The sequence below is a fragment of the Ammodytes marinus genome, assembly GCF_949987685.1.
Source record: "Ammodytes marinus genome assembly, chromosome: 5".
In the NCBI taxonomy this organism is placed as follows: Eukaryota; Metazoa; Chordata; class Actinopteri; order Uranoscopiformes; family Ammodytidae; genus Ammodytes; species Ammodytes marinus.
In genome coordinates, this window is record NC_137234.1 from 26,638,702 (window position 1) to 26,660,956 (window position 22,255).

General features: G+C 41.7%; 1 protein-coding gene across 1 annotated transcript in view; it reads left to right on the forward strand.

Moving 5' to 3' along the window:
- The window catches only part of nrn1la (neuritin 1-like a), a gene marked incomplete at its 3' end in the record, with an annotated part of 70,938 nt that overhangs the window by 17,929 nt on the left and 30,754 nt on the right, over positions 1 to 22,255 (forward strand). The window lies entirely within an intron of this gene.

The following is a 22,255-nucleotide window of genomic DNA, read 5'->3' on the forward strand; positions in this document are numbered from 1 at the left end:
TGTTACCAGAACTGCTATAGGCTAACAGAATGTAACCAAAGCCTTTACAAAGACGAACAAAAATGGGTTTAAAACCTAGATGAACGTCCAGACACAGGTCATCTGATTTGAAATGTAGCTCTACTATGATCATAAAACCCTCGCGGTTAAGGCCATACTATTTTTTTTAAAGAGCTCACCATCACTACATCTCTCCAAAATGGCATCAAAGGATTGTTTGTAATATACCCTTAGTGATAGCAGTCCTCTTAATTACTCATAACTCTTCTTACGTCCAGGAGCTAGTTGTAGCACTCAAATGCTAAGCGAATAACTCTCATCCCAAAAAAGAAGGGGTCCCACAATTAGAATTAGCTATAGTCTTAGGATGTTTTGTGAATAACCCCCTCTGTTTATAATGTGAAGCACAACTTAGTAAATGTGTTTGAAAGCCCTGTGTGTTTGTTTGTGTGTGTGTGTGTGTGTGTGTGTGTGTGTGTGTGTGTGTGTGTGTGTGTGTGTGTGTGTGTGTGTGTGTGTGTGTGTGTGTGTGTGTGTGTGTGTGTGTGTGTGTGTGTGTGTGTGCTCTGGGTAGCACACACACACACCAAGAGACCAAGGTGTGTGTGTGCGCTTCCCTCTGTCTCCACAAACACACAGACCTTTCCGCGCACACAAACCCTCCCATGCGGCGCGTGCTAACAGTGATAAGTTACAGCAACAGCTTCAAGGTGCTGGAGTCAATAAAAGCTCATTAACTCAACTAGGGGGTCAGCGGCTACGTCCACCGCAATATACTTCCCACTTTGTCTTCTGAGCAGGGCGGCGCAGCAGTGTGTGTGTGTGTGTGTGTGTGTGTGTGTGTGTGTGTGTGCGTGTGAGAGAGAGAGATGGGCTGTGTTCTCTTCTGCATGCATGTGAGCTTCTGGATCAATGGGTGTGCTCAGTTCATTTCCTCTGGCTCTGGAAACAGTGGGAGGGAGTGGGGAAGAGGAGGGAGGGGGGAACCAATGGAGTAGAACAACAACTTTAACCAGATCAATAATTATGATTAGGATAAACAGCTTATGTCTTAAGACCCCTCCCCCCTCTGTCTGTTTGCTTATGTCTTCACCTGTTAGTAACACCTGTGCACTTTGAAGACATTCAAAAGAAATGGGTAAATAGCTGTAAAAGAATAAATCAAAGCCCTGGCACTACACACGTTGCACTATACACAACTTGAACACTTACCTGTGTATCCAGTTTTAATTTGTATCTATTTAACTTTTTTTTTTCTCTATTTATAATATTTTTCATTTCAATAGCTTGTGCACATGTAAATACTTGCCATAACTTAATACTTTTTCTTTATTGGGTGTCTGCTATATTCTGTTAAAACTATATCATTTTTTTTTTCAATCTATTTTTCTTTCATTCTATCGTATTTTATTTGCTATTTCGAACACAGTAATACGGAGTGTGTCTCATCAATATTTATCTGCACATCCTGTTTGAGTATGTGACTTTTAAAAACCTTTCAATCTTTAAATCAAAGCTAACGTAACATATGGATGAGTAAGGGGCCTCAAAGGCAACGGTTAGAAGACTTATTAGTATTCCACAGCAAACGTATCAGTGTCATGGAACGTGACATTATATTACACTTTGCTGAGTTGTATTACAAATCTCAAGTACGTTTCTAATCTCTACGATGATTTTTAGTAATAGTGCACCGAATGACTGGCATTTTAATTGATTTCCAACCAATTGTTGAACTTCAGTAAGTGTATGATATGTTTTAAAGTGGTCTGTCTTTGCAGTTAATAAGCTGTGTGAATTTCTTCTATACTGTTTTTTTTTCAAACACTCAAGCTCTGCTTAACCTTGAGCGACATTTCCACATCCTTCTTACTTCCCTAAAAGATGAGATACTTTAAAATGCGATGCTTTTAATCCCAGAGCAGGTTAATGCTACAGAGAGTATGGCTACACCTTGATGATAGCTGTCTTGCTGGCCCATACTGGTGTCTGGTTTTCATACTGGTGAGGTCTGCTGTGTTGTGCTGACTTGTGTTTGGTGTGGAGATGTGAGCTTATGCCTCAGGGAGAGAGAGCTCCATTAATTCATCTGTGATCACTCACTCGCTCTCTGCCTCGTTGCCTTTGCCTCTGCTGCTGCTCCATCTATTTCATTGGCCATCGTTTCTCTGTGAATCTCCGGACTCTCCCTTGCTCTTTACCTCGCTGTCATTCATTGTCTCATTTCTGCTCGTCCTCTCTGGTGTATTTGTCCTTAATATGTCCTGTGTCTGTGCCGTTGTTCTCAGACTGTCTCCCTCTCTACCTCTCTTCCTCTCTCCCTCTCTTCCCCCCTCTCTCTTCCTCTCTCTCTCTTCCTCTCTCCCTCTCTCCCTCTCTCCCTCTCTACCTTGACATGTCCAAGTCTCAACCGCTGCTTTATTGCTTTACATAACGCGGGCTAACTAAACAGTTTTTTACGCATCAATCTTTCATTAGGGCTCCGTTGTGAGCACTGCTTAACAAGCTTTTAGGCTGAATAATGCACTGAGCAGTGGCCCGCGGCGTGTGTGTGTGTGTGTGTGTGTGTGTGTGTGTGTGTGTGTGTGTGTGTGTGTGTGTGTGTGTGTGTGTGTGTGTGTGTGTGTGTGTGTGTGTGTGTGTGTGTGTGTGTGTGTGTGTGTGTTTGTGTGTGTGTGTGTGTGTGTGTGTGTGTGTGTGTGTGTGCGGTATTATCAGATTCACATTCACATGGGTCAGGTTTAATTTCCATAGCAGAATGGTAGTGGCTCCAACGACCCATCTGCTGTTGGCACTGCTGTGGCGCGGTCTGTGCCCCCTGGAGGTCGGTTTGCAGGGTTAAGTGCCTTGCCCAAGAGTGCACCGGTAGGACGGACGGGGCACTTTCTCAATTAGTTAGAGAGAACACGACCAAAACCACGTTCCAGTTTCAAACGTGCCCCCTGTGAACTGCGTTGTAGAATGACTTTAAAATGATCAAATGAAGGCTTGAAAGTGAGTGTTACCTCTCATCAACATCAGTGGACACAAATTGTTGCAGTGATCTATAGTCTGTTCAATTAAGAAACAGCATCTGTTAGCTTATTGTAAATCAATAATACCCCCCCCCCCCCCCCCACACACACACACACACACCCACACCCACACCCCCATGGCCTCATGGGAGAGGGTCAAGAACGTGGGCAGTCGGCGGAGGATTAGGAAGGTCACAGGTACAAGCACTTGTAAATGTTTAACTAATTATTATATAAGTCCCTTCTTAAATGAAACTTTCTCAAATTGAGCTGCAGACAGATCAGCTCAGTTACAGATCCACAGGTCAGGGATGGCTCAGTCACCAGTGAGGGAAATACAGCTGGTCTCGGGCACCACAGTTCACACCTATATGTATCATTTGAAATCTTAAAATCTATTTGTTTCAGATCTCTCCAAAATTATGACCTCATTAATTAAGTTGATAGGACGTGCAAGCAAAGAGTATTCCCTATAGTCATGAGCTTTGGACAGTGAGGGCAAAATAAGATTGTGTTTACAAGCACGAGCATCCTTGGCTGTGAGGACAAGGTGAGAAGCCTCAACATCTGAAGGGGAGCCCTGAGCCCATTCATTGTTGATGTGGCCTTCTAGACGCATCCTGTTAGAGGAATTCCAGGCACATCCAACTGGAAGAAAAAGCCTTGGGACATAGCCAGAACACGGTGTTGGGATTACATATCCCAACTGGCCTGGGAATGCCAAGGGAATCCTCATGAGGCAAGGCTGGGGGGAAAAGGACACCTGGGCCTTCTATACCAGACTGGATAAAAGTGGATAGTGATAGCTGGTTTACGCTGCAGCTATACGCCATAACTGCAATGGCCAAAAAAACAAGACCCCAAGAATTAGTTTTGCTTAGCTTTGACTGCTTGTGATCTCTCCTTGAAGTCTCCGATGAGGACATACTCTCTCCCATTGGGTATTGAGACGGAGCAAAACACATGTTCAGTCAGGAATACGTAAGGCAAAGAAACATTTATTTTTTTGATTTGCAGTTATTACTTTGCAGTAAATGATGTTAGGCAGTGTGGCTCTGGTCTGGGATCCCCCCCCCCTCCACACACAGGAGGTATGGGCGTAAGGCAGACGGAGAGCACACAAGGAGCCTTTTTGAGTCATTTGCCTAATCGGATGCTCAGAGGCGAATTGTTCAGCTGATGTAGCAGAATTTTTGACTGCTATAGCTTGACTCTGTAACCCTGCCTGGACCAACGCTATATGCTCCATTTACCTGGATGTAACTACCGCTCCATGTGTAGCCCCCTCCCCACCCCCCCACCCCCTGTATCCCAGAGTTAATGAACTAATGCAAACACATCTGCTGTTGGGAGTATCTAACGCTCGACACGGCCTAATCACCTGTAAAATGATCAGTGTAGACTAGAGAGTTGTGGTGCTAGACCTGAATCGAAACCAGTGTTAACACTATGCATCGAGAAAAAAAAAAAAAAAAAAAAAAACTGAATTTATGATGACATTTTAACTGGGGCGGCGGCTGTGGCAAGTGGGTAGGGTGGTCGACCCTCAACTACAGGGTCGGTGGTTCGATCCCCTGTCCCCTGAAGTGTCCCTGAGCAAGACACTGAACCCTAAATTGCTCCCGATAGTTAGCCTGCTATCGGTGTTGTGAATGTGTGTGTGAATGGTAACATGGGAATGGGATCAAGTCTCCCTTGAAAAAGAGTCTCCGGTCTCAATGGGATTTACCTGAAAAAAAAAACTGCAAAAACATTGAGACAAGACACTGTTTGCTGTTGGAACATTATGGGATTCTTTGGTTTTGAAAATGATTGAGCAGCAGAGAGGGTCATTATTCTCTCTTTTAATGTGAAGGTCCACTTTGCCTGGCTGTCACATGAGCTACATATGTTCCCTCTCTGTGTGTGGTGTAAGTCTAGAGCATTATTATGTTGCCGTTTTGCTTCTCTCCGTTACATAACCTGGTTTATTCTTGCACAACAACAAGCCTGATAACGCTGCATGGGCACTTATGAATAAAGCACAAATTATAACAGTGCATTATGTTGACAGAAACTGGGGGATCATTATTTTTAGAGCAAGGCTACATTTGCATACGCTGTGGAGTGGAATCGGATTTGGCCACACACACACACACACACGCACACACACACACACACACACACACACACACACACACACACACACACACACACACACACACACACACACACACACACACACACACATAGCAGATTACAAACAAGGTAATTATCTCCAAGGTTTTTGGCATGGAAGGAATAACACTGCTAAACTGAAATGTGAGTCATTCGGCGCTCGCTCTTCTTCTTCTTGCCAAATGGAACTTCCCAGAGGTGGCGTCAGTCTCAACATGGGCAGCCTGTTAGTTTTATTACTTTTTTTTGTTAGGAATTTGAGTTACTAACAAATGTTTTAGTAAGCATTTAAGTTATGATTTAATCTTTTTTTTTATGTTACTGCAAGGAATCAAGTTTATTGCTCGGCGGGTTGCAGTTAAAAACCCCACGCACCTGACATACACAGTCATCGGGCAAAAAACAGCTTGAAAAAAAACGTCTCTGATGAAGTTTGGTGAGACAAAGTTTCCTCTGATTTGATTTTAATGACCTGGCAGCTGCAGGTCTGGACTGGCCAAAGAGAAAGAGGATGAGCACACGAGGGGTGTGAACTCCAAACAGGACCAAAGTGGGTGAATGTTCTGCCTATATACATTTACCTACAAAGTTAACTTATCATCCATATTTTATGATGAGATGTTTTTTGGCTAAGAAACAGATTTTTTTTTAAACGCTTTAGTTTGCCAAGAAATCCTTTTATGTGATTTGGGAAGACAACTTCTTCTCGTCGGCTCCCCGTCTCCCGTGGCCAGGTGCGTTTGTTTTTATTGTCAGGCCCTGTCGAGTCGGCTTGAACAAAATACTGGCGCTGAACTTCCTGCCAAAAATGTTAGATCGGTGGTGTGTGTGTGTGTGTGTGTGTGTGTGTGTGTGTGTGTGTTTGTGTGTGTGTGTGTGTGTGTGTGTGTGTGTGTGTGTGTGTGTGTGTGTGTGTGTGTGTGTGTGTGTGTGTGTGTGTGTGTGTGTGTGTGTGTGTGTGTGTGTGTGTGTGTGTGTGTGTGTGTGTGTGTGTGTTTACAGCAAGGGATTCAACATTTTAAATGCTTGGAGGATCCCCAAACACACACACGGTGTGAACATAGGTCACTTCAATGTTGCTCTGATGGGACTGAAACACAGGAGTCGTGTGTCCGTTTCCAACACTTACAATGGTGTGTGTGTGTGTGTGTGTGTGTGTGTGGGAGAGAGAGAGAGAGAGAGAGAGAGACTAGCAGGGAAATCACCAAGAACAATCATGGCCACCCATCGCTGCCTTCTTTGTTTTACGGCGTTGTTAGACTGACATCTATTTGCCACAGCAGCGCAACAACTTTGTCTGTGTCTCCTCCTCCTCTGTATCTCTCAGTCTATCTCCACCTCCTTGATCACTTCTTTATCTTCTCACTCTCTGCCCGTCCCTCTGCACTCTCTCCCTGCTTCCGTCTCAGCGCTGCAGCTCTGACTCACTGCACTTTAACAAAGTTCCACAACTGAAAACATACATCTGATTTGAGTTCTGCTGCATCTGTCCTCCGCAGTACCCCCCCCCCCCCCGGCTCCCCCCCCCCCTCTTCTCCACAATCGTTCTCTTCCTGGCTCCACTTTCCTCCAGAGCCTCCTCTCTAACATTCCTCACATACATCTTTTTTTGTGGTTGTCATCCCTTTTAAATTCTCCCCTAGATTCCTTCTCTTTCTCTTTTCTTCTCAGATAAGTGCATTAGTCACTCCCACTCGGTAGGATTGCCGGCGTCAGATCGTCTTGTGTGAGAGCGAGTTTTGTACCCATCAAGAGAGAGGCTCTCTGGAGGAATGGTTTTTTACCCATATGCCGCGGCCCCTTCAAACCGAGCCTTATACATATTCATCGATGTAACTTGTTGGGCACATTTTCCCCAAAAAAATTGCGGGAAAGTCTGAAGTGTTCCTGGACAACTTTAGTAGGCTGTGCCACCGACTGGGATGTAATAATGCAAAGCAGCACTGAGAGATTTAGTGGAGGGTAAACTTATAGCTATAAAGTGAAAGTTTGACTACCAGGTTGTGGTTTTGAAACACTATATTTGGCATCTCTTTGCTCGGCTGAGCTAAATCTATATTGCAGTTAGCAGCAGCATTGTGCTAAGGATGTGTCACCAATAAAAAACAAACTGACAAAAGTGAAAAACACAGCCATGGACAATGAGTTAATGAATCTTTTTTTCTTATAAATAAGTCTTAAAATGAGATTATGATGTCACCGTTGAGAAATTGACTATGCTGTCTTTCATTTTGCGGCGTGACTAGATTTGACAAACGCATACAAAAAAAAAGTGTGTGATCAAAAGTACAACAAAATGAAATCAGATGCCTAACATAACACTGCGCTATGCTCTGAGGGGTTTCAATGGCTGATCGAGGGTCATTGTTGATTGAGCGTGTGTTGGGGATAAAAGAAAATTGTTTGAACATGTATCGGTGCGATGAATCTCTTTTCCACAAGCTAATATACCCCGAACTGTCTCTTTAATCAGCCAAATGTTTGAGTATTTCAATCATTTAATCAGATCCCGAGAACTAATCCTTTCCACCAGTCAGCTTGTTAGTTAGTGATCCGACAGTGAGTGATTGATATAGAGAGCGTCACCGTGCCAAAGCATTGGCAGGTGTTCTGTTCATTCCAGACTCCCTTCCTCTTGATCAGTCCAACTTTGATAGCTAGTGGTGCCGGCTCGTCTGGGCATTCCAAACCACCTTAATCACAGACGCCATGTTTGTTTGTTGGGGGGGGGAAATATAGGTTTGGCTGTCGGTCAATGTAATTGGCTATGCACCAGCAACTTAAAGCCAAGACAAAGCCTTATTACGCTGTCCAATAAATCCTACACCGAGCCCGGGATTTTTATCCTGTGATAGTAAGTGGGACACATAGTACAGGGTGTTGTTGTTAATGAGTGAGGAAATAAGAGTGTGCACAATAAAGAATAAGTAAAACTATTAATAACTATATGAATGACTTCAAGTATGTAACATTTTCAATTAAATAGAAATGATAATGTCACAGTTATTTTATTCACAATAACCATTCTACTTAAATTTGGCCGGGACTAGACTACACTTCTTCTCTAAATACTATTTTGAGTCTCTACTGTCTGCCCCCATACATTCGTTCCAGAATCACGCAAGCACTCGGGAAGTAACATGAATGAAAAATGTATTTGGCCACTACTACTATAGTTACGCAGTAGTACAGCTTTAAGAAAATGCGCGAATGGATTAAAAAAATATTTAAATGAAACAAATGAAAAAGGGAGAGATGGAGCAGTTAATGTTGTAGAAGCTTTTTTCCTCCCACCCTCTGGCTCCAACAGTTTACACTCACTTATTGATCTGAATGCCACAGACAGTATAGTGTATCACCTGGTGGAGACACACTATCAGCAACATGCAGTCTCTGAACACTACAGCACTGCGCTTCATTCATTTCCCCATCAGTACATCCACTGGCATTCTAACTGGCTAACTGCATCTGAGAAATAGAGAGAATGGACACACGACCTTGTGCGGCGGCTTTGCTTGGTGAAGTGAGAGAAGCAGTAGAGTCAAAGCAGAGGACATTGCAGTATAGTGATGCAGCACAAGTGTGTTAAAGGCTCGGAGACCAGCAGCACTGCATTTGTATTATTCAGCCATTTTAACTTTTTTTTTTTTTGACAATTTTATTTAAATTTTTTTATGTTGATGTTGAAAACAAAATATACTGAGCATACACTTTGACAAACATATTCTTAGTTTTTTGGTTACATACATACACATACAAACAACAACACCCCACCCAGAGCCCCACCCACTTCAACATGTAGTACACTCGGCTAGAATAACAAAAAGAAGAAAATAGATGAATAAATACAATAACAATATAAATAAGTAAACTAGTAAGCAAGGACACCACACTTAGCCGTGCCAAACGTCATAATGTACTTGTTAATTGATAATAATTAATCATTTAAACAAACAGGTAGGTAGATTTTTCCATTCATGAAACGTGTTGTCTCATCTTTCCCACTAAGCATTTTAGCTATAGCAGCAATTAAGGCGACCACATTTCACAAAGACAGTTTAGAAAAGAGAAAATTAAAAAAAAAATGTCACAGCAATTCTCCACACAATTTTGAATTGGAAAAATATATAATAAAAGTATAAAGTGTAAGAGAGGGGTTGGGTCTGATCATTCGTTTTGACATTACCTGTGTCATCTAGTAACAGCTAATGAACGAGCCAGTGATAGTGAAGCATGATTAAGCAGCGGCTCCCAGTCTTTCTGGCATATGACCCCTTCCAAGGCTTGAGGATATTACTATTATTCAGTAATTCACACTTCTCAACAGTCCAGTTCATTTTGCATAATTCTGTGTTGCACCATTTTTTTCTGCTTTACTTTAATGTCTAATTGTGTCAAAATCCCTGCGATGTATCCTCATTAGTACAGGCTTGATCCTGAGGTTGGAAAAAACGACTGAGCTTATACAAGCATAATACAGATCGGGACAATCTTACAGAGAATAAGTCTTTTTAGCTGCAAAATAAAACACCAACGCCAAAAACCTAATTTCTGAATCGACCCATCGTGTTTTTCAGTTCAAGGTAAAACAATTACAACAATTAACGGACCTCTCTCTCCACATTGCCTCAGTGTTTGTTTCTGCCTGTCAGGGTTAAGACAGATGAGCACCGAGCTACAACTACACTTTGTTCACACGTCAATGTGACTGATTTCCTCCACTGCTTAGAAACCACCTACAGCACTGGCAGTCCTAAACACAGAAGCGACAACATAAGCCAGTTAAAAAGTTCCTATTCCTATACAACTTTGAGCGCGTTGATTGAAGCAGAAGACATTCATTATTGATTGGGGCTGACAACCGTATGAAAGTGAATAACAAATTGTGTGTCACGTATTATGGCAGGAGTGAGATGGGCTCTCTTGTTTAACAGCATGGGCAGACGGTTTCCCTGGTTTCAGTCAGTCTCCTGTCATGGCTGTGAATAACAGCTATTTGACACAACTAGCACCCACAACGCCAGCAGATAGCCACGTGTCACATCACTGCCAGTGCAGAACAAGAAAGAGAGTGGACCAGAGAACAGGTGGGGACAAAGACACCAGTCCATCTGTCCAGAAATAAAGTATTGATTTAGCTCAGGCAAAACCTGCTAGAGAAAGCAGTGAGCCACCCCTCATTCAACAGCCAAGTTGATAATGGTGGGGAACAACTAGTTAGCAAAATGCTACTGGAACCCGAACCCAACTGTTGGATGGGATTTTTGTGAGTCCTTGGCCAATAGTTCTTGTATTTTCTTAGACAGGCAATCCCTTTTGTCAGTCCTCTGGTTATACAATAGCAGGTCTAGGAGTATACACATACAGTACCTGCTTTAGAGCTCAATTGATTTTTTTGGAGGGAATGTTGCTGTGGAGCACGGAGGAACAACTACAGCGGCATACAAAGTAGAAGCGGATGTTCTGCTGACATAGCATATTGAGTGTACCATCGCATGCTGTAACCTTAGCAACATTTATTACAAACCAAAGGTGGTAAGGTTGTAAATCTCTCTCTCTCTCTCTCTCTCTCTTGCTTTTTATTTTTTTAGATACATCCATTCTTTAAATGATCCTGGAATTCTTTGGCAGCTCTGTTGACTTGTTCGCCACATACGAGAGAAATTGGCACGTGTATATATACGTTTATATAACATCATGGTGTAAAAGCTACTGGTCCAATGCTCCTCTGGTGCCAGAAAGACGAGTGGAATCAGCACTTTGTGTTAGCTTGTCACTGAGTCTCTCATTAGCATGTGTTAAAGGATTTAAGCGTCCCATGAGGAGAATGAGCAGGAGCAGCCATATATCACCGTGTGTTAAGGGCTGATGCCAGGATAAACTTAATGCTGTGACCTCAAATGTGTGGCGCATCGATGAATATTTATTCACATACATACGGTCACGTGTCACCAGCCCAGCAGGGGTCCAAAGCTCTTTGTAACATACTCTTTCTTGTTCCATCCTTTACCCTTAAAAGGTGCATGCAGTTTAAGAGGAGAGGGATTTTTACGTTTTGCAGAGCCTGCAGTTGGTCTACAAAACATACTGTACTCTCCATTTAATTCTTGGTATTAAATGAATTCTTTCATCAACGACAGTGAAACAGTGACTATTCTGACTTCAAAAAAAGTGTTCCAAGGATAACATTTTCCCAGGAGCTAAGTTTTTTTTTATTCAGTCATGAGAATATACCTAAGAAAATGTTAACTTTTCCAACACTCCCAAAGTTAAAAAGTAGCACCTTTTAAATACACCTTCAACCAACTGACTCGCCCAGATGCAGGGAGGAAGGCAAGACGTCTCTATTGATTGAAAGATATTGATGAGAGATAAAAAGACAAATTTCCCTTTCAAATACTCTCCCCTACATGAGCGCATTGCCCTGCCACGGAGGAAGCCAGGCGGGAGAGAGTTGCAAAAACAAGCTCCAATTTGACCAATTTACATCAAGCCACACACACACACACACACACACACACACACACACACACACACACACACACACACACACACACACACACACACACACACACACACACACACACACACACACACACACACACGTTTCGCACATGCTCAGACCGTCTTTCTATTTAAGCCAATTTAATCATGGATCACAAGCCTTATACCAGACTTAAAAGGGCTGCGTTAAACTCCGACACTCATTTCATCTCTGCTTTAGAGGGAAAGTTGAGCTGTAGTCTGCTCAGTCGGTATTAAACGTCTGGCTACTGCCAACTCTCTGGTGCACCAAAATGCATGAAGATCAGGGCTGCATTCAGTCTGCCAGAGCAATAATTTCTAAAGAGTTCACGCCGACGGCTTGATGCAGCAAATAAAGTCGTGGCCCAACTGCTAGAAAGTAATTCCCCTCCTGTTTACGGCATGAATACTATTTTTGCAAGGAGGATAGAGCTGTCAGCTACTGATCAATATACATACTGTATGTGCTTAGACATTAACACAATAGAGGATCTGAATTTTTAGTAGGAACCCAATATTCAAGATGTCTTTTTGTCATGTGCACACAACAATTACAGCAGCAGTGATTGGCAATGCAGTTATAAGACCTTAGGCTCCTCTCAACAATGCAATATAGAAGAAGAAAACCGTGAGGTAAAGAGAGCCACACCTAAGACACAAATACACACAAAAGTAGTGCAAGGACACAGTGCAGATTAAAGTGTAGGTTTAAGGTTTACAAAATCAAATTTGAAATGCAAAATAAAATGTGGACGAAATAGAAAAACTGTACGGTTGAAATAACAATTTAAAAAGCAATAGAACTCTAGTTGCCCATGGAGGTATTTTCTTCCGAGAGTATACTTCATCACGACGATGAGATATGAACTTAAATTCATTTAGAACAAGGCAGGACTTCACAGATATTTCCAATCAGTTCATTCATTCAGCCAGTGGCTCTGTGGGGCCATGAATATGCATTTTCTTTTTATGTCTGTACTTGGGAGTCCATTTAGCAATAGGTCTGCATTTGGGTAAAGTGTATTTAATGAATTCATCTTTACAGTATAGCAAACAAGCGAGCAAGCTTTGTTTGCGCAGCACTCTGGGATGAAAAAATTACAAAGTGATTTCCAGGAAAAAAAAGAAAAAGGAGAGAGGAAAGAGATAAATGAGACAATATACTGTAGAATGCAAGCATCGTTAAGGGTACACAACTCACCCAAGGAAAAGCTGTTAGATCAAGAGAAAGCCAGAGAGGCTTTGATCTCCGCTTTAACCTTGGAACAGCCAGAAGAACTCTCAGTACAGAGCAATAGATGAAGGCATTACATTGACGCAAAACTAATCATGTGTACTTTTTTTTTTCTCTGGTTAAAAAAGCCTGGCTACAGATTGGGGACCAGATGGAGTTAAAGTAGGGGCTAATTTGCTAAGGCAGATGTACAAGGTGTATCAGAAAGTGGAAACACGATGTAGTAATGGCATGCGTGACTGTGCATGACATTTGCATATATGATGCTGAGGCCAGAGGGAGCGAGTGTGAGCATTGACTTTATACATACTATCCCTGTGTTCCAGATCACATACTTTTTCTTTTTACTACACAACATACTAAAGTACAGAAGAGTACTATATTTTTTCATGATGTCGAGAAATGTCAAGAATAAAGATGAATACTCCAAAATGCTATTGGAGTTAGTGGGGCATTTATGTATTTTCAGCATACTACAATTGAGGTGCAAGTATTAGGACATCCTAAATCTTTTTCTGGCGTACTAAATAGTATGGAAGTATGGGGATTGGAACGCAGGGTGTGTTAATGTACAGGAGAGCGATGCATGAGGTCTCCTATTTGCCTCGGTAAAAACCTGGAGCAAAATGCAAACGTATCCTGTTCATCTTTGACTCAAGTCAAGTCTGTACAAATTGACTTTGAGGGGCTTCATGATGACTGTTGCAATATACGTCACCCGTTGGCGCTAGACCCTCGTACGTGTACGGAGAAGGAAATATACTCCCTCCAAAAAACTATTAACGGGGGAAAATATAAGAAACCTCAGAAAGAGACACAGAGAATGGTTTTATCCAAAATCAATGGAAAGCTTAAATGAATTTCCACAAAATGCAGTGTGTAAATTGCACTTTTTAACAATGTGCCTTTATCAGTACGCCATAGTGTTGGATATTTTTTGTGATGTTTCAATTTGTTAATACATTCCTGTCGTTTCCACTGTTTGTTTGTTTTTTAATTTGTAATGCTTTATTTGTATAGCCCAATATCACAAATAGACATTTGTCTCAGTGGGCTTCACAATCTGTACAGTATGATACCCTCTGCCCTTATACCCTTAGCTCGACTGAGAAAAAACTCCCAGTAAAAAACCCTTAAACAGGATTAATTTTTTTTTAAATCTCAGGGAGAGTGACAGAGGAAAGGATCCCTCTCACAGGACGGACATTATGCAATAGATATCACATGTACAGAAAAGAATAGAAAATCACGACGGAATACGCTCATTGACCAGATGTTTACATGGCAATACACTTAAGTAAAATATGAATAGTGAATAGTGTGGATGCTTAATACACCTGGATGGAAATGCACTTAATGTTGCCTGTAGTGATCGTTCCCCTTTCCCTGTGTGATCCGCTTACTCAACATAAGTGAACCGAACCAAGCGGCCAAATGCACCAGAGTATGCTGAGCTGCACCAAACAAATAAGATGCAAAAGCATTGACTCGCAATGTTCAACATGTGTGAAAGTGCAAAATAATGTAGATTTGACATGCAAAGTAAACTGGCTCAAAGTAAACTGGCTCATAAGAATGCCACCTATGGAAGTATTGAATTGACCAAAATCTGCATCAGTAGTAGTGTGTTTTGCCATAATCTTATCTCACCCTTAACTGTAAAAACTTAACCTGCACTGCAACAGTAACCATCAGATAATTGTATTGGATAAAATCTTAAAATCAAAGTACAAGAGGCTTACATCTTTTTTGAAGTCTTTTGAAGATAGTGTGTTGTCAGCAGTGTTCTCTGCACAGGTTGCACTTAAGGCTCTGGCTCAGGGTAATAATTAAGGACAGGCCAAGGATCCAACTTTCAAATCAGGGGCTCATTATGTGAAAAAAATATAATAATGTGCTGCAGTACAACTTTGAGGTACTTTTGCTTTACCTGAGTAATTCCATATGACGTTAGCCTCATAGCATAATTGCCTAAATCATATTTACTCTACTCTACTTTTACTCTATACGTCTACTCTACGTATTCTACATCTACTCTACTCTACATCTACTTTTCGTTAGCCTAATAGCATAATTGTCTAAGTTTCACAGACAGGGCCTAGATTAAGCCAGGAGTAGGCCTTAATGTGGACTAGTTAAACTGGGATGTTTAAGTCACTGTCATGGATATGTCTTAAATTGGGCTTAGTTAGTCTGAGACTATGAAGTCCTGGAGTAAGGTAAGTAAGCCTGATTGTAAACACCTGCCCATGAGCACATGCTGCTGGTCCAACGGTGATCATAAAACCCCGGAGTGGAGCAGAAACACCATTGCTTGTGAGAAAAAACAATGGCAGAGGCTAAAAAAATCCCGTCAATAAACTTTAATGAATTTGAAAAAAATCTCTTATATAACAACAAAATTACAAAACACAACATGAACACCTTTTATTTTCTACTTATATCTTCACTGTGATTAGTAATCACAATTGTCTCAGTACTGTATCTTGTTTGAATCATAGCTCTCTCTTCCAACTTCATGTCATACAGTTTACGCTCTCTGGACTTTCTTTCCACCTCTGTCCCCAGAACCCGTACTGAGTTTGGGAAGAGGGCTTTCATGTACTCTGCTCCCACCGCCTGGAACACTATTCAAAAAACACTCAAATTGCAGGAACTCATCACTAAGAATGATTTTTAAAACTTTTCTCATTGCCTCAAAATTGTTCTTCTTCTTCGCCTTCTGGAATGTATTTGTCTCTGTTTTCTCATGTCTGTGCTTTCTTCTTATGTTTGTCTTATATTTCATTCATTCTAACTGCTGCCATTTTCTGCCAGGCCTTGCTCGGAAAAGAGGTCATTTGACCTCAAACAATTTTGCATGGTAAAATAAAGGTTAAATAATGTCCAATTCCACCTGTAGAATTTTCATTTTCATGTCATACTTCCTTCAGATATTGCATTTTCTGTTCATGGAATTCTCGGGCTAACTTTCATGCAACGTCATATTTTTTGTCCTTTGTTGAAAGGTTGTGGCAAGCTCTTCTTTCTGTCAAAGGTTTTTTTTTTCAACAAAAGATTTGCGAAGCAATTACAGTACAATGATTAAGTTTTTTCCCCTTTTTTCTTCCCCCGAACACACCCCGCCCACCCAACTACAAACAATCCTGCATCAAAAAATCAGCACAAAAAACAATACACAATGTTAAAAATGACATAAACGAAATACACGCTACAAGAAAAAACAAAAATAAAAAAAAAAACAAAAAAAAACAAAGAAATAAAATTAAATCAAATAAAAGAGGGGAGGAGGTAGCTACTCTTCTATTGTTGTTGTTGGTTTTTTAAAATAATTTAGGAAGGGGCACCAAATTCTGTCAAATGTATTCTCGGATCCCTGGGTAGTATAACGTATTTTCTCTAAATTCATACATGACATTATGTCTCTAATCCAATGTGAGTGGGAAGGAGGAGCAGGATCTTTCCACTTGAGTAAGATAACCCTACGAGCAAGTAATGAGGTGAAGGCCAGTACCTTTAGCTTCACTTTAGGCAAGCCCGGATTTGGAGCAATGCCAAAAATTGCAGTGAAAGGGTTCGGCTCAATTCGATGCTTAAGTACTTCAGAAATTGTTTGAAAAACTGATGTCCAGAACTCAGTCAAGGTGGGACACAACCAGTACATGTGAAAGAGTGATGCCGGTGCGCTCTTACAGCTATCACAGGTCGGGTCTACATCGGGGAACATACGAGCTAATTTAGTTTTAGATATGTGGATACGATGTACTACTTTAAATTGCACAAGAGCATGTCGGGCGCACATGGAGGTAGAGTGTATCCGATCCAGGACTGAATCCCACATGTGATCTGTGAAGGCAGAACCTAGGTCCTGCTCCCATAGGGTTCTTATAGCTGCTAATGAGGGGCTATGCAACTTCGAAATAAGGTTGAAAAACACAGAAATTGAGCCTTTTAATGTGGGGTTTACAGAAAGAAACAAATCGACATGATTGGCTGGCGGTTTATAAGGGAATTGGGGAATTAACTTCTGCGTAAAATACCTGATTTGCAGAAATCGGAAAAAATGTGTCTTTTCGATACCAAAATGTTGTCAATTGAGAAAAACTAGCAAATAGATCATTAATAAATAAATCACCGATGCATTTTAAGCCTTTTTTATGCCAGATCTTGAATGCACCATCCACCGTCGAGGGAGTAAACAAATGATTAGCTGCAATTGGGCTGAAAAGTGAAAAATTCTGCATTCCAAAATTCTTCCTAAATTGGGTCCAAATTCGAAGGGAGTGCTTAATCACGGGACTACTGTTGGGAATCGCCGAAGAGAGTGGAAGTGTGGCGCTTAAGAGGGCAGATAGAGACAATGGGCTAATAGCGCTGGACTCCATTGTTACCCAGACTGGGGCTGAGTCGTCAAGGTGAAAATGCACCCAATACACTAAAGAACGGATATTAGCAGCCCAGTAATAGTATTGGAAATTAGGGAGGGCCATTCCACCTGCTTGTTTGGGTCTTTGAAGAAAAGCTTTCCGTAACCGAGGGTGTTTACCATCCCAAATATAATTTATCATTAAAGAGTCAAGGGCCTGAAAAAAGGATTTGGGGAGAAAGATGGGGAGACATTGGAATAGATATAGGAACTTTGGGAGTAATGTCATTTTAATTGAATTTATTCTACCTATGAGAGAGAAAGCCAGAGGAGACCACTTCGATAATATTTGCTTCGCCTGATCCAATAATTTGAGGAAGTTCGATTTAAATAGGTTTTTAAAATTTCTGGTAAAACATACCCCAAGGTAACTCAGGTGATCTGTCACCACTTTGAGTGGGAGAGCTGTATAATCAAGTTTAAGAGCTTCTTTATTAATCGGAAAGAGTTCGCTCTTACTCAAGTTAAGTTTATAGCCAGAAAACTGACTAAAGACCTCCAACACAGAAAGTGCCTCCGGTAAAGAGGTGGCTGGCTTGGCGACAAACAAAGGCAAGCTCTTCTTTAAGGCGAGCTTCGGGTTTTTCCACAGAGTCTATCAGTGCAGATATCATTAAATATAATGTCAAAATTATAAATGAGAAAGATGTGAAATACCGATAATAATGAAGCTAACCTGAAGTTGGTGTATTGTGCTCTTAGTAACATTTTCATTAATTGAATTTGTTTCAAATTGCGGCCCAACTATTTATTTGCTCAGTCCCAGGAGTATGGCTTTTAGATTCAATAACCGGATGGTTTCAAACTATTTTTTTAAGAGATTTTTTTCAAATTCATTAAAGTTTATTGACGGGATTTTTTTAGCCTCTGCCATTGTTTTTTCTCACAAGCAATGGTGTTTCTGCTCCACTCCGGGTTTTTATGATCACCGTTGGAACAGCAGCATGTGCTCATGGGCAGGTGTTTACAATCAGGCTTACTTACCTTACTCCAGGACTTCATAGTCTCAGACAAACTAAGCCAAACTTAAGCCATATCCATGACAGTGACTTAAACGTCCCCGTTTAACTAGTCCACATTAAGGCCTACTCCTGGCTTAATCTAGGCCCTGTCTGTGAAACCGGCCCATAAAGTTACAACACATAATCCAGTAATGTAAAATATATGAGCATATTCAGTGAGTGTGTTTACTTTTGGCGGTATAGCTTGATGCCAATACTTTGACTTGAGTCAAATTTTGAATAGGAGTCTAAAGGAGGAGAATTATGACAGTGTTTAATTGTTTTTGTACTTTGACTCCGGTAAAAAATTCAGAGTATTTATCTGGTCAGGCAGACAACATCACTGCTTATCCTAGGGTGCCAAAAGGATAAAGTCAACATGAGGTAGACCCACTATGAAATACAATAAAAGTATTCAGAGCTATAATAACTGTATGCATACCACCTTTTCTTCACAGTGTTACCAAACCTACTCTTCACAAAAACATTTGTTGTGCAAAGCGGGAAGGAACATATTTCAGTGATCAGCATAAGGGAAATTAAAGGTGTCTTTTTATAGCAGGTGTTGTTGTGTATCGGTAACGCTGACGTCGCTCACCTGGGATTGCCACGGCTCGTGTGAGTAAGGTCTTTATTTTAACTCTGTGAAAAGATTGCTGTGTGTGGATAAAACATGAGCCTTAATTTAAACAGTTGTCATCTGAGGAGGAGTAGGAGGAGGAAAAGGAGTCCTGTGTGGGAGGAACTTCAGCACCTCGGAATGAGGCTTCAAACAATTGTAAAATTATGAATTAAGTTTGTGAGAGAACCCATTCCCCCTGTACTCTCTTGTGCTGTTTCATGTTAACAAGCCTTGAACTTGCCCACAGAGACTCTCTCTCTCTCTCTCTCTCTCTCTCTCTCTCTCTCTCTCTCTCTCTCTCTCTCTCTCTCTCTCTCTCTCTCTCTCTCTCTCTCTCTCTCTCTCTCTGTCTGAACACGTTGCTGCCTTTTCACAAGTTACACACTCCACCTCCAAGTCAGTTACCTAAAGCCTAACACTAATGAGGGAGACCTGCTTATTGGACAACTTTCTTCCTTTTTTTCAATCTCTCTTCCATTTTTTCTTTCTTTTTTTGGGTCTGCCCCCCCTCCCTACACACACACACACACACACATACACAAACCCACTCCCACCCCTAACCCCCCACAGAGATAGCAGGCATTGGTTAAAAAAGCACACACACACTGAGGTGTTAATGGAAAGGTACAGGCGGAGCAGCTCTTCCCAGTCACGCTGAAACGTCACCTGACCTGGACCGGCCTAATTATAAGGTGTTGTTGTTCACTTCTGGTCCCATGGACACGCGGGCAGCCCAGGCAACACACACACACACACACACACACACACACACACACACACACACACACACACACACTCATGCATACACATTGATGTGCATGAAGGAATATACGTGCGCATGCATGCATACACAAATGTTTATTTCTTTAACACATCACGTAAGAAGAACCCCCCCCCCCCCCTCCCCCTCCACACACACACACACACACACACACACACACACACGCACTCTTAGTAGTTGTAAACACTCTCCAAGGTCTCCATGGGACGCTGATTCGCACGCAATGAAGCTTGTCCCCCAGGGTGTATTTTCCAGAGGAGGCACGTCAGGGGCCAAAGTTTCTATAGTAAAATTTACCATCGCAATGATCGCATCATATAGAAACATGCATGTCACTTTCATGTGTATGTGTATGTGTATTGTATGTGTGAGCGTGTGTGTGTGGAGGAGGTGGGAGACGGGTTGCACAAGGAGCTACGTGCATCATCCAGGGATGGATTGAAATCTGAAGAAAAATAGCTGCAGGTCTAATCAATATGAACGTGTTCCCCCGTGGGATTACTACGTGTGTGATTGGTTGTGTGTGTTTGCGTGTGTGTGTGTTTGCGTGTGTGTGTGTTTGCGTGTGTGTGTGTGTTTGTGTGTGTGTGTGTGTGTGTGCAAGTGTGTGTGTGTGTGTGTGTGTGTGTGTGTTTGTGTTTGTCCAGTGAGCTGAGCAGCAGGCATCAGCAGCATTTCAGTCCAGTCAGCAGTGACGTTGCCAGCCTCTGCACGACCGGACTTATGAAAAGATCAGTACATTGTGTGTGTTTGTGTGTGTGTGTGGGGGGGGGGGGGGGGGGGGTGGGAGGGGTGTGTGTGTAGGTGTGTGTGTTGGTGTGTATAGAAGTATCTGGATGCCACTTGGAGACATTATGGTGACTGTGAGCCTGTCTTATGTAGGCCTATTGGACGTCACAGCTGAGTGTTCAAAGCAGACTACTGCTTACTGGTGTGTACACACACTGTCACTGCATGGGAGCGGTGTCACTGTGTTTCTCACTGCTCCACATAGCACACTGCTTTGAAAGTGGAGTATAGAGGGGGAAAAAAAGAAGAACTTTGAAGTCTATTTCACGTTGCACACAAATGTAAAACAAGAGCCGAGCTGAAAGAAGCTCTAGCAGTAACACTGGTGGAGTGGGTAGAACGGCATAAGAAAATACTCAGTCCTCCAAGCTCGCGTCCTTCGGGAGCAAATGTTTAGATGATACAAGATGCTTTAAAAGCTGCTTTCTGACAACAAAGATGTGGCGTCGTCGACCTTGTCAGTTAACAGACGCCATGCACTGCTTAATCACACTGAAAAAGATAAGAAGAAGAAACACTGAGGAATTAAAACTACTAGCTCACTTGCTGGCTTGCTAACAAAGTTACCAGACAGGCGGAGATATTTTGATGTATTCACTGTTCACTTTTCATTTTCTGCATTGTGAAGGTAGTTGACCATGGGTTGGGACAGACATAGTGTAAAACTACAAAGCTTGTTCAGCTGTTGGGTATGGGTTGGGTATATTTAATACTGTTAATGGTGTGCTTTAACAGAGCTGAGGAGTTGACAGTACGAGAGGTACAAAGTCATCATGTGTTGCAAGTTAGATTTTGTGTTCCAGTTAGACGATTGTCATAGTCATTTAGTGGAACAAGTTTACCCCACACATTTCAAAATTTGATTTATAAGTTGGGTTGTACCTTGTACTGGTTGACATTGACCTTCAAGCTCATTCCATGGCAATACTATCATCAGCAGAAACATTCTAGTCAAAGTTTGTATCTGTTTCTCACCCTTCTTGACCGTGCTTTGGCCTTGATAGCACACGACTTAAGGTCGGTGAAGGGGATCTGCAAGTTTTCCAGTTTAAAAGTGTACATTTTCAGCATTACTGTTGTAATACTGCAACATGTGTGCACTGTAAATCTTTTTCCTGTAAAGTAACAGTAAAATTCTGGCAGCAAAGACGCCAGCAAGCTACTGTTAGTGAAAGTTACATGTTTACAGGGAAACAAATTCTACAGCTCATTACTGTCAAACAGATAATATATAACACATTTCTGTATTTTTTTAATTTACAGTAAGATACTTGCAGGAGAGGCGACAGCAAGTTACTGTAATTCATTCTACAGTATTCTAACTGTTGAATATTTAAGCAATAGCTCACGACAGGCTGTGGAATGTGCTCATTATACCACAGTAACTGAGGCTCTCTCTTTCTTGAGAGATGAAACAATGTATTTGTGAACCAGTTTTAAAGATTAGCATTTGCGGTATAGACATAAATGGCCTAGGGGAGATAGGGTAAGGAAGTAGCAGAGTACTGAAAGAGGGACTAACACGCTATTGGTGTTTTCATAGAATGTGTGGACAATGAGAAAGATACTGCATAACACCCTGTTATCCTTTAACATCTGTCATAGAGCAGTGAGAGCAATATGTCCTGACATTAATAGTCCTTAACAATCTCACACAACAAACACTATTAATCAGTGCAATTCATCAACCCCCTCAGAAATACACT